Source organism: Apodemus sylvaticus, chromosome 7, assembly GCF_947179515.1.
Source record: "Apodemus sylvaticus chromosome 7, mApoSyl1.1, whole genome shotgun sequence".
In the NCBI taxonomy this organism is placed as follows: domain Eukaryota; kingdom Metazoa; phylum Chordata; class Mammalia; order Rodentia; family Muridae; genus Apodemus; species Apodemus sylvaticus.
This window is the reverse complement of record NC_067478.1, coordinates 63,811,958-63,827,985: the sequence shown is the minus strand read 5'-3', so window position 1 is coordinate 63,827,985 and position 16,028 is coordinate 63,811,958. Positions and strand designations below refer to the sequence as shown.

General features: G+C 46.3%; 2 non-coding genes across 2 annotated transcripts; both read right to left on the bottom strand.

Moving 5' to 3' along the window:
- Nucleotides 1-7,163: 7,163 nt before the first annotated feature.
- On the bottom strand, nucleotides 7,164-7,279 carry LOC127690441 (U5 spliceosomal RNA). The gene has a single exon (XR_007979129.1). It is a non-coding gene; the product is annotated as a U5 spliceosomal RNA (small nuclear RNA).
- Nucleotides 7,280-11,561: 4,282 nt separating this feature from the next.
- Nucleotides 11,562-11,677, bottom strand: LOC127690440 (U5 spliceosomal RNA). Its single transcript, XR_007979128.1, has one exon. It is a non-coding gene; the product is annotated as a U5 spliceosomal RNA (small nuclear RNA).
- Between the last annotated feature and the right edge of the window lie 4,351 nt (nucleotides 11,678-16,028).

The window sequence follows — 16,028 nt, the reverse complement described above, 5'->3', positions numbered from 1 at the left end:
GTGTGAAGGTCAGAGGACCACCTATGGGAGTCTGGTCTCTTCTGCCAGGTGAGTCCCAAGGGCTGAACTCAGACCATCATATTTAAAAACAGGCGCCTTAGCACTGGAGAGATGGCTCAGCAGTTAAGAGCACTGACTGCTCTTCTGAAGGTCCTGAATTCAAAATCCAGCAACCACATAGTGGCTCACAACCATCTGTAATGAGATCTGATGCCCTCTGCTGCAGTGTCTGAAGACAGCTACAGTGTACTCACATACAATAATAAATAAAAATCTTTGGGAAAAAAAAGTCTATAAAAACAGGTGCCTTTATCAGATGAAGCCAAGTCCCAGAGATGCGAGGGGAGATCTGGGGCCTGACTCCCAGATCCCTTGTCCTAAGCAGGCTGCTGCCTTAACCTGTGCTTCCAGAAGGAAAACTAGAGCAAGGGATATAAATGAACTGAGATGGAGTTGTTTTTGTTTTGTTTATCATAATTTTTGAGTTTATAATATAATTACCTCATCTACCCCTTACCCTTCCTTCCTCTAGTCTTTGCCCTGTATCTCCCTCCATCTTGTTCAAATTCATGGCCATGTTTAATTGTTGGTGTGTGTGTGTGTGTGATATTCCTAAATACATAAACACAACCTGCTCATTCTGTATGTTGCTTGTGTGTTATATGTTGTTTGTTTCAAGAGTAAGGAGACCCTGGCCTATCCAACACACTTCCTGTCCCATTTTATGATAAACTCAACAGTCATCATAAAATGGGACGGGGAACCTGCTAAAACTCCTTGTCCCAGAGCAAGCCAGGGGACAATGCTTTGTGTCCATCATTCAAGGTGTCCTCACAAGAGGCAGGGATAGTTCAGAGGACCAGCTAAGGTTTATAACCCTGGCCCTGTCATTGTCCAGCTGAGTGACTGGTGGACACACCCTGATCTCTGTTCTAATTTCCTCCATCATGGGTTGCTGGAGGAGTGACCCAGCCAGAGTGCAGGAAGCTCTCGGGGTTGAGCACACTGTCATTATCATCAACAAGGAAAGAAGCTGATGTGCTAGGCCCATCACCAAGCCCTGCTATCTAAGACAAGCCCTTGACTTCTCCAGGGCATGCTGTGCATTAAGACCTCTGGGCCTTACTGCAGGCAGTGCCTTCAGTCTATAACGACCAGCTCCACGGTCTGGGGAGATCTTTTCCCCCTCCTCTCCAGATAGAACCACTTCTGTCCCGTCCACTGCACCTTGCTCAACTTCCCAAGGGCCTTTGTCACATTAGGATCTGACTGAGGTAGCAGCCAGTGGATGCCTAATGAAAGCTTGTGGAATGAGAGAAAGGAAAAATAAGAGGAAAGGAAAAGGGGGGAAAAAGCAGAAATTGAACTAGAGATGAAACCAAGCGTGAGTGGGGCTGGGCAGTTTAGCACAGGCCTTTGGTCTTAGCACTTGGGAGAATAGGCCAGCAACTCGCTGTGAGGTCGAGGCCAGTGATATTTTAAGTCCCAGGTCAGCAAGGACTACACAGTGAGATCCTGTCTCTCAAAACAAAACAAAAGATAAACCTGGGCTAAAATGGTGGTGCACCCTCCACCCCTGTAGTTTCAACCCTGAGCCACATAGCAAGATTCCATTTAATAATAATAATAATAATACTGGAGAGATGGCTCCGTGAGCGAGAGAGTTTGCTGTACAATCATGAACCAGAGTACAGATCCCAGGACCCAAGTGACAAGCCTGCATCCCACATTCCTGCTGACAGGTGTGTACATACACATACAATAACTATTTAAAAGTAAAAATAAACAAGCAAGTTTGTAGGACAGCGGCTTAGCGGGTGTGAAGCCTCAGTTCCTGCCCCGGCTGCTGTCTAACTTCTTACGGGAAATGAACAAAGAGCCCTGGACATTCACAGTTTAACACGCCCCACCCACCCTCCTCAGCTCCCTTTCTTTCCTCCTGGGCCTAAAAACAGACGTTGAGAATCTCAGAGCAGCTCCGGGCTTGACCTTTGCCCCTCTGAGTATTTCCTCACCCAGTGGTGATCACGACCAGACTTAAATAGCTGCTTTGTGAAGAGATCAAATGAGGTCCCAGCTAGAAAATTCCTGGCACCTGGAGCCGTGTAGGCACTCAATAAACATTCTTTGTTAGGATGGTGATAGTTTGGTGAGCCTAGGGATTCCGGTGAGAATATAGCTCAGGGCGAAAGGGCTTGCCTAATGTGCAGGGGGCCCTGGGTCCGACCCCCAGCAGCAGGGGGTAAAACAGAAAAAGATATTGCAGACATGTGACAAAGGACTGTACCCCGGTACTGCTCTCCAGGGTTGACTGTTCTTGAATCCAGCTCAGCAGTCACACAAGGTCACAATGCCCTCTCCTGGCCTCCCCCTCTTCCTGTTAAGACACAATAAAGGACTCTGACTGCCTGATTAGAGGAAGCGGATATACATTTAATTTCAATTTTAGACCTAAAGCCCTCCTCCTACCTTTCAAGAAGAATTGCATACCTATTCCAATTTACTCACTGAACAAACATAGGATTTTCCTGCGGGTTCTGTAGCCTTTGAAGTGACCAGAGCAGACTATTGATTTATTTCCAACTAACCTCTTTCTTTGAACCCAGAAGGGTCAAGGTTAATTATATAATAAAACACACTGTGCCCAGCTGCCCTTCTGAGGGCACAGGGAGACTCCACTCCCTTTCTGAGCCAGAAGAGGTGGATCAGATCTCGGATTCCTTCCCCCTCAGTTCATTCCTTCATCAGAGCCCATTAAGAAGAAGGAGGAGGGGTGGGAATGACCTCTCATTTCCTCCCTGGGAGATAAATTTTAATTTGCCGAAAAGCAACAAAGGGATGTGAGCCATGTGTTTACAGTGCTTCAGCTAGAAAGCCGCACTGGGCACCCCTGTCCTAGAGCTGGCCGAGAGGTGCGCGGGGTAGCGAAGAGTTACAGACTCCTGAGCCTGGAGTCTTTGTCTCCTACGAAGTGGAATACTGCTCCCCAGAGGGGCCCTGCTGGTGCTGTGTTACCACAACCAAGACTCCACTAAGGCTGACCTGATGGTGAACTAAGTGGCCACGGGCTAGCCACACGCGTGTCAGTCTTCAGTGGCCACTGAGCTGGGCAGCGTGGCATGACCGCTTGTCAGCCAGCCCAGCCTGCCTGGTGAGTCCCAGACCAGTGAGGCTCGTCTCTAGATAAACAAACAGGCAAACACGTAAATGGTGAAATAAAATAAATAAGTGTTGGGCACAGTGTAAACACCGTTTAATCCCAGCACTCTGGAAGCAGAGGCAGGGAGATCTCTGTGAGTTCAAAGCTGATTTACATAACAGATTCCAGGCCAGCTAAGGCTACATAGAATCTTTTTTAAAAGCCATAGATACACACACACACACACACACACACACACACAAAATACATTAACCCAGATAGCTCAATTGGTAGAGCATTGGACCTTGCTGGTGGCTGGAGGAGATTTTACTTTGAGGTTGGGGGTGGTGAGTGGGGTGAGCTGATCAAAATGTATATATCTATGAAATTCTCAAAGAATCAAATTTGAAAGTAAATAATAATAATAATATTAAAATGAAGGCCGGTGAGGAGGCCTAGAGTGAAAATTCTGTCCCCCTGAATTCAACCCTAGAACCCACAGCAGGAGGAGAGAAGGACTATGGGTAAAGAGAACTAGATGGCTGCCCTTTCTTCTCCAGTGTGTGTACCTCAGAACATACACACTCTCACGCATACAAGTAATAAGGATGAAGATGATGAACTAAGTTAATTTTTTCCCCAAGATGCACAGTGTGTGCTTGAGGAATAATGTATGAAGTTGAGATCCCTGCCCCTACATACACGCCCACAGGTGCTTGTGTGCGTGCACCATTGTGTGCAAAAATTATCTTTTTTTTTTCACCCATATCCAGGGAGAGAACTTGGTTAAACTGCTACATTTTATGTCTGTGAAGTTTTACAAATGCCCACGTGTTGAACCGACTTCTCTTAGGAGGCGGAGCCTAAAGAAAGTAAGTTGCATCTCAGGGGCGTGTCTCTGAGAAAACTTCCGGCCTCTGCAGGCTGGCCTGCTTAGGGCCTTGCCGCTATCCTGAGTTCATGCAGTGACCCAATGGCCTTAGACCCCTGAGTCTTGAACCAGAAGCCCTCTTACCATCACTGCCCCGCAAGTTGAAAAAGAATGAAGCTCTTTTTCTTCCCATCATTTAAAGGCAAAAAGATTTCAGAAGATGGCCAGCCTTGGGACGCCTGGCAACACGGTCCCAGAGAGGCAGCCAAGCCCAGGCAGGTTCCTAGGGAGAGAGACAAACAACAGCCACACAGCTAACTGGATGGAAAGGTGGATTTGATTCTCTCCTAGGTGTCCAGCCCAGGGAAGAGTCCCAAGCTCTCCTGTGTTAGCTGATTGAGGATGTGGGGGTGGAATGTGACTGACTGAGACCACTCAGGGACCAGCATCCCTCCTAAAGCCCCAAATCTGGAGATTTCCCACCACATAACACCTCATCTAAGTGAAAATGACACCTCTGGAGAACCACTAAACCCTGCAATGGCCTGCATCTGAGGAAGGGCCTACCGTGGCCAAGGTGTCAGCCCCTGGGGACGGAGGCCCAGCCTCTGAGTAAGGGATGTAGATTCCAGAAGATGGCCGCAGATTGTCCACTCCTCCCCAAGTCAGCCCAGGTCACCCTGCCACGGACATATTGTGCTGTCTGTCGCCTCCTTGACTTCCTTGGGAAACTGTGGGCCAGGCACAAAGAAGTCCAGACATGTGGGGCAGTCAACAGTGCCTTTAAGGATGAATAAGGAGACCTTTCTCTGGCAGGGGGAGAAACTTGAAGACTGGTGACTGAATCGTGCTCACTTCTGCTAGTAGCAGGCTCTGGCATATCCTCTGCCCTGGTGGACTGGAATCCTGTCAGTGAAGTAAAGAACATCTTTCCATGGCAAAAGGATATTTCCTTCTTAAAAGAACTAAAGACTGCCATGTGAGTACTCTGGAAGCTGAGGCAGGAAGATGGATCCAGGTGAGACTTAATACGTAGTACAGCCTTCGCACACGCGTGCACACACACACACACACACACACACACACACACACGGAAAGACAGCTTACTGTTTTGCCATCACAAAGCTCCCAGTAAAGAAAGCACAATTATTCCCAAATTATTGCCAGCCTACAGGTGAGAACACTGAGGCCTCTCGAGGTTATGTGGCTAGGCAGCAGGTTGTGGCACTGGTTAACAGGTCCTCATTTTTGTCCAGTGTGCTCTGCTCCTTCTGTGCTTTCTCTAGCAATGGAGGTGAGGAGGTTTCAGATGGAGTGTCTCTGTGGGCCATCTTTGAAAAGCAGAGCCTGGTAGATCCATTACTGTTAACTATAATCCTTTATACCCTGACTTTAGACATCCCAACGGTATCTTCATTAGTGATCCCTGGTCCAAAGTCAAGTCAGAACTCTCCCTCCAGCCGGTACTAGGGTTCCAGGTCTGCTATCTGGAAGAGTGATCCTGGTGTGGATGTGTTTTCCAACTGACTAGGTTCAGAGGTTTGGGGCATAAACAGCTCAGAGGCCTGCTACATCCTCTTTGATGGGTCATGAGTGGACTACCCTAGTGACAGCTTGTCTTGTTTTAAGTTAGAGACCCAGGATCACCAGCCAAAGGTTTATTTTCCCTTCCTGGAGGCGCCACCTATCTGAAGGGATAAAGAGACAGGCAGGAATTGGCTCCTTCCAATGGGAATTAGCCTTAGCCACAGGGAAGTCTTTGGAACTCTGACACCAAGGGTGAGCATAGAAGAGTCTACCCATTCCAGCCTGAGAGGTGCCTTCTGGTCCTTTCTGGAACCTTCCATGTTTGCCTCACCTCTGCCCTAACAAGGCCTTCATGACTCTTGGGCAGTCAGCTCCTACCACTCTTCACAGGTGTGGCTTCCCCCGCAGGTCCAGTGTTCAACAAGTTCTCTGTGGGCAGGGACTCTGGTAGAGCACTTGCCTGCTAGCATGCATGAGGCTGTCATGGAGCTGAAGCCATGCGTGCCCAGCAGTTCCACTCCCAGGTATGTATGTGAACATACTTGTGAATGTGACTGCACGGATGTGAGTATATGCAGGCAAGTGCATGTGTGTATAAGTGCCTGCATGTTACTTACAGAAATGTATGTATGCAAGTGTGCTTACACGGGTATGTGACTGCTTGCATATAAAAATGCATGTGTGGGTGTTTGCATGGGAGTACACATGTGTGTCTGCTTGTGGATGTGCGTGGGCATGTGACAGTATCTACCACCGTTGGCCTTGGTTTGACCTTGCAGTTTGGCTTTGTCTCTGCTATTTTGTTAGCCACAGGAAGCTGTCTGAGTCAGGCCTCACAGGATGGACAACCTTGTAATCACTGAAGGCCAGGGCAGTTCTTACAGTCAGAGAACACTTTGGTTCTGCCACTCTCTGATCTCTACTCCCTAGAGCCCAGCGTTTAACATCATGAAATGTCAGAGCCTGGGCCACAGCGGCTGGGGGTGTCAGACTATCTGACTCACATGACAAATAGGGGAGACCAGGCCCTAGTCGGGTCTGTTTAAACACTGCAGAAGCTACACAACATTTTGCCCCCAGCTAGCTGAGAATCTCCCCAGTCTCTTCTCTCTCCTGTCACAAGAACCTTGAGTTTTTTTGTCAGCCACAAAGTCTGTAAAATTGGCTTCCCTGGGGCCTGCAGCCCTAGTCCTCAGGCTGGAAGTGGGGTCGACTAGGGGAGCCATTGCAATATGACGGGGCTCTACCACGGAGTCTTCACTGGGTCAGCCTTAGCTCCTCTCTTCAAGAGAATTTTGGTCTAGTGCTGAACAGAATTCTAGCTGTGGTTAATGGTAAAGTTGTTTTTGATCAAAGTCTACATCCTGGAACTTATGATAAGTGTTCACCAGAACTCTACCTCACTCAGCTATAGGGAGCTGAAGGGGAAAGGGGTAAGTTCTGAAGCCTCTAGTATGAAACCCAGCCTAGATAATTCCTTTAGAGTCTCCTTAAATATATATGGCAAGAATAACTAGGTACTACTAATACTTAGCCACCAGTCAAAACTAGTACAAAAGCACTAACCCATTACCAGAAGATATGGATAAAGAAGACTATATTCTAATATTGAACAGGTTTAAGTGTAGCCTTGCCGAAACAAGGCCTCAAAAAATTGGTTTAAGACTCAGAGTTGTTCCTCTCCACGGAAATCTTTAGTAAAAGGCGAAAGATTTATACGATCTGAAGAGAAACCAGAGTATGTCTGAAAGTGCTGACACTCACAACTCGGGTAAAAACAACTCCTAGCACAGTGATGGTGTCTACTTGACTCACGACTACTCTAGCTAAAAAGAACCACTCTTTTGATTTTATGAATTTATTCTGACTTTCACGGAGAAATTCTTAGGACATTACATTAATTTGTTGTTATGTTTTTGTATTGTGCGCAGTGTTCTGTGGGTATGCAAATATATGGCGGCCCCGCCCTGTGGACAAGGGCGGGGGCGGTGCCTCCTCTCAGTGTCTGGTCAGGCCACCAGAGGGCGACGCCGAGAGCTGGCTTGGAGTTCAAGAACACAGCATTCAACTGTGAGGACTCTAAATTCAGGATCCCGGCTCTTGCTTTAGTGAGAGCGAAGGGTGGGTTTAAAGAATGTGCCACTCTCCTGCTTCTTGGATCGCTCGGCGAGCATCTGAATAGCTTGTGGTTGTAGTGGATTTAAGTCGTGCGCGCAGCGCTTCTCTTGTGAATACTCTGCTTTCTTGTCTGTCGTTTAGAGTCTGTGACCACACTTGCCTTAAAATTGGCAGCCAGGCTTATGGTGCACACCTTTAGACCCAGCACTTGGAAGGCAGAGGTGGGCAGATCTCTGTGAGTTTGAGGCCAGCCTGGTCTACAACGTGGGTTCCAGAACAGCTGTGTAGACTGTCTCGAATAAAGAAAGAAAGGAAGAAAGAAAGAAAAAAGAAAGAAGGAAGGAGAGAGAGAGAACTGTAGCTTGCACGCTAGTTCCGGTTTCCTGTGGCCACATTACTGCTGTGGACAGGATCTTGTGGGTCTTTGACCCTGAACTTTTAAGATTCGCTGTCCTTTCCCAAGTGGTTTTCAGTGGTGCCCAGGACCTGCCCACCCTGACCCTGAATGGAAACCAGCGTTTTTCCCATATTGGTGTCTCGGGTTGGCCTCAAACTCTTGCTTTTGCCTCAATCTCTCACAAACTGGGATCACAGGCATGCACCACCACAGCCAGCGCTGGCCACCTCTCCTTTATGGTGAGAACAGTCCAGCTTCACTGGCCACGAGGTGAGTCAGCAGGTCTCGCCTCTGGGTAGCCGGTTTTGGTGCTTTTGGTTTGGAACAGCTGTGACAGAAAAGTGACAACTCATGTCCCCTTGTGACTGCGGGGTCCTTGAAGCCTCACACATCTGGGAACTGGATGTTGTTGGGAGACAGGGTCTCACGAGGCAACTCATTCTCACTCAGCTTCTGAATTTTTATTTTTTTATTTTTTGGTTTTTCGAGACAGGGTTTTTCTGTGTGGTCCTGGCTGTCCTGGAACTCACTCTGTAGACCAGGCTGGCCTCCTACTCAGGGATCTCCTTGGGACAGATGGGTTTAAGGTGTGCACCACTGCCCAGCTTGTTATTTTATTTTACGTGTATGACTGTTTGTTTGCAGAGGCCTGAAGAGAGCATCAGATACCCTGGAACTAGAGTTAGACAGTTTTGAACCACACCATGTGGGGGCCAAGAACAAAATCCTGGTTTTCCATAGGGCAGCAAATACTCCTAACCACTGAGCCATCTTCTCTGACTTCAGCCCTGGGACTTCTAATTGTGTTATTTTAATTATTTACCTTTAAATGGCTAGCATAGCTAATGGTTACAATGTCGGACAGTGTTGACTCAGCCATGTTTGGGACTTGATTTTTTACTTCAGAGAGTGGAGAAAATGTTGGATTTTCCCTCATGGGAAGAGGAGATGGGAGTCGAGACCCTCTCTTCTGAAGTTAAGTTTGAGGAGTGCTAGTAAAGGTCACTGAGACACAAGATTTCTTTTGAGTCAAGACCTTTGGGAGGAGAAAAACAGCTTGTACTGGGTGTGATGGTGCCTGCCTTTTATTGCAGCATTTGGGAGGCAGAGGCAGGTGGATCTCTGTGAGTCTGAGGCCAGCCTTGTCTACAGATCGAGTTCCAGGTCAGCCAAGGCTACACAGAGAAACTGTTTTGAAAAACTGAAAGCAAAACACAAAACACAGCTTGCATGTGGCAGACACTCTGAGATCTTTCTCTCTATGTCCTCTCTCTCTCTTCCCTCCCCCTCCCTGTAGTGGTAGAGAGATGGTGCACACCCTTAATCGTGGCACTTAAGAGGCAGAGGCAAGTGGGTCTCTGAGTTCGAGGCCAGCCTGGTCTACAGAGTGAGTTCCAGGACAGCCAGGGCTACACAGAGAAACCTTGTCTCAAAACAAATAAAAACCAAAACCAAAACAACAGCAAACCCCATACTTCTCTCCCTTCCCCTCTCTCTAACATACACGTGCGTCTCTCACTGTGCATGCACATGTAGACCCCACAAGGTCAAATCAGAAGGCAGTATCAGGAGCTGCTGGAATATAGGGGTTTGTGAACTGTCTCAGACCAGGGCTGAACCTGGGTCCTCTGCAAGAACTGTAAGTGCTCTTACCTGCCGAGCTGGCTCTCCAGCCCCCAGCCCTCTTTAATGTTTTTACAAGATATTATTGGGGCGGAGTGCGCATGCTGTGGTGTGTGTGTCGAAGTCAGAGGTCAACTGTGGGAGTCACTTCTTTCCTTTTACCATGTGAGTTCCAGGGATCAAACTCAGGTCATCAGGCTCGGCAGCAAGCTTTTGATGTTGTCTAGGGGTACAGGAACAACGGATTCGTGTTCTCCGATTAAAGAAAGACAGGAAAGAAATGTCATCATAAATCTTGGGGCATCCAAGATATTATAGGATATCAGGGAACTTGGATTTTTAGTCTCATTAGTAATAGAGTTTAAGAAGGGACACAAACAGAAGCTCGGGGCAGTTTAAAAGAAAAGTGCCAGGGCAGACAAGTTGTAAATCTCACAGCTCCCTGGAGGAGGGGAATGGAGGAAATACACTAGCAGGACAGCTCCCTGGCAGCAAGCAGGCAGCTACAAGGCTGGAAGAGGAGCTTTGAGGACGCACAAAACATAAGGAGCTTAGGCATACTCAGGCTCTGGTCAGCAACAGAGAGGACAGAGGAGAGAGGTCAAGAAGACCAGCTACAACCCAGAAAGTTCCTTCCAGGGAAGGAACAGCATTTACGTGTAACATGACTCCTCCTTCCTAGGGATGTCCCTCTACCCAGATTCCTTACCGGCCTCCCGGGATTAAACCTTAAAGCGGGGAGACAAGAGCAGATCTCTACCTGACATGGATTCTGTTCTTCACAGTAAAGTAGCTTTATGGCCGTAGCTCCAGCCCGCCCTTCCTACTCTTTATTCAACCTATGACCATCCTTCTCAGTGGCCACTTTTCTGTGGGGTGCTTTTGTATGTAAAATGAAGGAAGAAAATACTGTATGCTTTTCTCCTACTTATCTTTTGATATAAAGATGTATGTATGCCTTTTATGTGTATGAGTATTTTGCCTGCATGTATTATATGTGGGTCTCTGTGTACCTGGTGCTTTTGGATGTCAGAAGTTTTTTTGGTTGAAGTTATGGATGGTTATGAGTCACCACGGTGCTGGGAAACCCAAGTCCCCTGAGAGGGCAGCCGGTGCTCTTAACCACAGAGTCATTGCTCCAGCCTCCAGATATTCTTTCTAATGCCAGTTTAATTCTTTTTTTTTTTTTTTTTTTTAGTTTGTAGTTTGGTTTAGTTTTTTACTTTTTATTACTTTTGACCAGGGTTTCTCTGTGTAGCCCTGGTTGTCCTGGAACTCTCTGTAGCCAGGCTGGCCCCAAACTCAGCACTACTGGCTGCCAATTTAATTCTTATGCTGAGAGGTTTTGTTTTTACACCCCCACCCTGCCCCCAGACAGCTATGGCTGGAAACATCTAAAAAGCATGTGGGTGGGATCCAGGGGATCAGTATTGGTTAAGAAATATTCAATCCCAGCACTTGGGAGGCAGAGACAGGCAGATTTCTGAGTTCAAGGCCAGCCTGGTCTACAGAGTGAGTTCCAGGACAGCCAGGGCCACACAGAGAAACCTTGTCTTGAAAAACAAACAAATGAATATTGTCTTCTGCTTTTAAAGAGTTGGCCAGATAGGAGAAGCTCCAGTCTAGAGTGCCAGCCCATCCACAGAACCAAAAATAAATAAGTAAATTGATATATAAAGCTCAAGAAATAGCCAAGCAAGTCTCAGTGCAAATATTAAGTATATGAAGTATAACTAAACGTTGTACAATTCAGAAACACAAACTACACTTTCATCCAGAATATACGGGTACCTAGTGACATGCACAACTATTACACATAAGCAACCACTAAAGTAGATCTTAACAGTTTACTTCAAGACACTTCTACTTTTAAACACAGTATGTGGAGCCTTGCCAGAACAAGGCTTCAAAAAATTGGTTTAAGACTCAGAGTTGTTCCTCTCCACGGAAATCTTTAGTAAAAGGCGAAAGATTTATACGATCTGAAGAGAAACCAGAGTATGTTGCTAACAGCCTCAATACATCTCTAGGGTAACAGAACCTCCTAGTGTAGTGATGGTGACTTATACATTTAAACTGCCGTTATACACATAAATTTCTTCATGGTCTCTTGAAATAATATTTTGGTTTTTAGTTTTAAAAGTTCTAGTAATGGAAGTATTTTTTCACGACAATATTTGCATTAGCTGCGGTGTGTTATGGGTATGTAAATGAGACGAGCAATAGCCCTAGCGATTGGCCCTGCTCCTGGAGACTTCCTGCAGGGGCGGGGCGGAAGTTTGCACCTCCTGCTCACCGGAGTGGCGGGGGTTTGTACCTCTGTACACTGGAATTTGGACATAGTTTCTTTTAAATAAAAGAGGTTTCCAATAGATTAGACGGCGAGGAGCTGTAATGGACGAAGACATAACATCTGACAGGCTCCCTGTTCTGAGGGTGGGATTGGCACAGGAGCACAGAGGGTTTCTACGGTGTTGGCAATGTACTCTCTCTATTCTTTTGAAAACGGCAGTTTCTGTAGTGAAACCAACGTAGATAAGACCTTGCATATTCAGTGCAGTGCTTTATCTCTGCACCGGTGTGTGTGGGGGGGGGGGGAGGGAAATGAAGTTTACCATTTCTAAATCAATGTGTCTGGTTATTTCTGTACCAACTGCTAAACGAAGGTACTTTTTCCACCATTGATATATTTATCGTGCGTGCCTGTGTGCGTGTGCGCGCGCGTGCCTGGAGCTGGCGATTGAGCTGACCCACGTGAGTGCTGGGAACTGAACTGAGGTCTTCAGGAAGAGCAGCAAGCACTCTAGGGGTGGTGGTGGTGGTGGTGGTGGTGGTGAAGACAGGGTTTCTCTGTGTGGCCCTGGCTATTGACACTCTTCTCTGTAGAACAGGCTGGCCTCAAACTCAGATCTACCTGCCTATGTTTCCCGAGTGTTGGGACTACAGGTGTGTACCACCAGGCCCCACTTATAAATTAATTACTTTTTTAAAAAAAGACTTTTTGTAGTGTTTGTGGATAGCATAGAATTTATTTTTAATTGCATTTATTTTAAGATATGTATCTGTATGTGTTTTTGTGTGGATATATGTACCATATGTATGCAAGTGCTTTGGGAGGCCAGAAGAAGCCTCGGAACTGAAGTTACAGGCTATTATGAACTGAGTCTTGTAGCCTACTAGCTACTGCCTAAGACTCCAGCCCTAGAGGGACTGGATGCCTCCAGCCTCACTGGCCATCTACAAACATAAACACATACATGCAGATAATTTGAAATAATAAATATATATGTATTTTGTATTTTTAATTAAATTAAAAACAATACACACACACACATTTATATATATATTTTAGTTTAATTAAAAATGTGTTTTTAGGGGGCTGGAGAGATGGCTCAGTGGTTAAGAGCACTGACTACTCTTCCAAAGGTCCTGAGTTCAATTCCCAGCAACCACATGGTGGCTAACAACCATCTGTAATGGGGTCTGGTGCCCTCTTCTGGTGTGTCGGGGAAGGAAACAATAGTGGTGTGCTCATGTATAAAATAAATAAATAATTTTTTTAAAAAAAATGTGTTTTTGAAAAAAAAAAAAGTCGTGGTGGCTCACGCCTTTAATCCTAGCACTTGGGATGCAGAGGCAGGCAGATTTCTGAGTTCGAGGCAGCCTGGTCTACAAAGTGAGTTCCAGGTCAGCCAAGGTTATACAGAGAAACCCTGTCTCAAACAAAACAAAATGAAACAAAACAAAAAACCAAAAAAAAAAAAAAAAAAAAAAACCAAAAAAGAAAAAAGCCAAAAAAATTTTTTTGAGTCTTTTTGTATATCCCTGACTGATGATGCTGGAATTCTCGTAGATTTGGCTAGCCTGGAATTCATAGAGATGCATTGCCTTTGCCTCCCAAGTGCTAGAATCAATGGCATGTGGTTCCACAGCAGCTAACAATCATTTTTAATGTGTTATCTTACTCATGTATCTGAAGGAATTCTGTTCTCTGGTCTGGGAACAAGGCTCAGCTGACAGACTGTTTGCCTAACGTGCGCAAAGCCCCTAGTTTTGATTGCCAGCACTTCATAAAACAGCAATTTGTAAATATTGTAAATGTAAATATTTTAAATATACATGCATGCAGCAAATTAATCTGGCAGCTCTATTTCTATACTCTTGCTAGTCCCCAATAACCACACACAGAAACCAAGATATTTCAAGCTGCACCTCGATAACTGGACAATATTGATTAATATTAACCCTATGCTAATCAGGGTACTTCCCAGCCATGATCCCAATTAAAATTTGCAGTTTAATATTTTTCTAGCTCACTCTGCTCTCCCCTCCCCCCCCCCCGCCCCTGCACCCATCCCCATCCCCCTCTCCCCTGTGGCGGAAGCTCCTCTATTTTCTATTCTACTCAGCCATTGGGTGATCAGCACTATTTGACAAGTGTACAAAGAATTAAGTCTACAGCACTTGGTGGTAGATGCTCATTATCCTAGCACTTGGGAAGTACAGGAGACAGAAAAGTCAGACGTTCAAGGGCATTCCTAGCTACATAGGGAGTTGGAGACCAGCCTGGGGTACATGAGATCCTGTCTCCAAAAAGGGTGACGGGAAGCTGCGAAATGGCTCTCTGGATAAGGACACTTAAGCACCAAACCTGATGAACTGAGTCCAATCTCCAGGACCCACATGATGGAAGGAAAGGACTGACTCCCGTGAGTGAGTTGATCTCTGGCCTTCACGTGTGTGCACACTGGCGCGCGCGCGCGCGCGCACACACACACACACACACACACACACACACACAAACACAAATAAGTGTAGTTTTAAAAGGAGCTTTAGCCGGGTGTGGTGGCGCACGCCTGTAATCCCAGCACTTGGGAGGCAGAGGCAGATGGATTTCTAAGTTCGAGGCCAGCCTGGTCTACAGAGTGAGTTCCAGGACAGCCAGAATCACACAGAGAAACCCTGTCTCGAGAAACCCTGTCTCGAAAAACCAAAATAAATAAACAAACAAACAAACAAACAAATAAATAAAAGGAGCTTTACTGTGTAAATCTAAACTTTAAGGTGGCTTATGAGGTTCAAGTTTGGAGACGAGAAAGCTCTGATACAGTCAAAGGCTGCCTAGTCTCTGGTGTTAAGCAGCCACGCCCATTTCCTGTTTGACACTTGTGGAGGGATCTCTGGGGATCAGGACTGTTGTTGTTGGGCAGTCTTCTCTGTCTTTCTTAGTTCTTGACCCTCAGCCAGCGAGACATGTCAACCGGATCCTGAAGTGAGCGGCTGCTTTCCCTTCCGTCCCCTGAACTTACCCTGTCGTTTTCCTGCCTTGTGTATATTATCTACCTTTTCTTGTAGTTTTCCCCACTCGCGTGATTGCTTCAGTGGTCACCGTTAAGTGCCAAATTTACCTTAAAGCAGCAGGCTCTGCTGGCAGGGCGCCTGCGCAACTGCGTGAGGTCTAACGATTAGGCTATCCCGCTTCTTGGCTGCCCTCATGGTGTTCTTAGTTCTTTTTTTTTTTTTTTTTTTTTTTTTTTTTTGGTTTTTTGAGACAGGGTTTCTCTGTGTAGCCCTGGCTGTCCTGGAACTCACTCTGTAGACCAGGCTGGCCTCGAATTCAGAAATCTGCCTGCCTCTGCCTCCCAGAGTGCTGGGATTACAGGTGTGCGCCACCACTGCCCGGCCCCTAGTGAGTCTTTAATGTCCCTGCTTTTTCATTCTGCTCCAAGGTGCTCAGGGTTTCCGGTAGGAATGGTTTCGATGAAGACTCTTTCACTCTGTTTCTAGATATGAAGATGACCATTGGTTTTCTAGTTTACTTTTTTTTTTAGTCAGGAACTCACTATGTAGTCCTTGGGGCTTAGAATTCTCCATGTAGTCGGTCTTGAATACATAGAGATCCACCTGTCTCTGTCTGCCTCCCACATGCTGGGATTAAAGGTGTGGACCCTAACACTATTTTGTTGTTGTTTTGAGGGACGAGGTCTTATGTAGACCAGGATGACTGGACTTCTGATTGTCTCATTCCATGTTGGGTTGCTGCAGGCCGTGCTGTTATGTCCAGATTCAAGTTTTAAGTGCGTGGTCTGCCTTGACTTTGTGGTAGAAGTTGGAGTGTAGTCCTTTTTTTTTTTTTTTTAATTTCTAGAACTACAGTAAAATTTGGGAGTTATTTCTCAAGTGGTTAGTAATAGTAATCTTTTCAAGGAAACAGCCCTTTTATAGCCTTAGGGTATTTCCCGGTTACTGCTGTGTGTGTAGTATGTGTGTACTTGCGTATGGGCATCCATGTGCCGTGGCTTGTGTACTGATCAGGCACTGGCCTTCCTTCCCCACGGGTTCCGGGAGTGGAA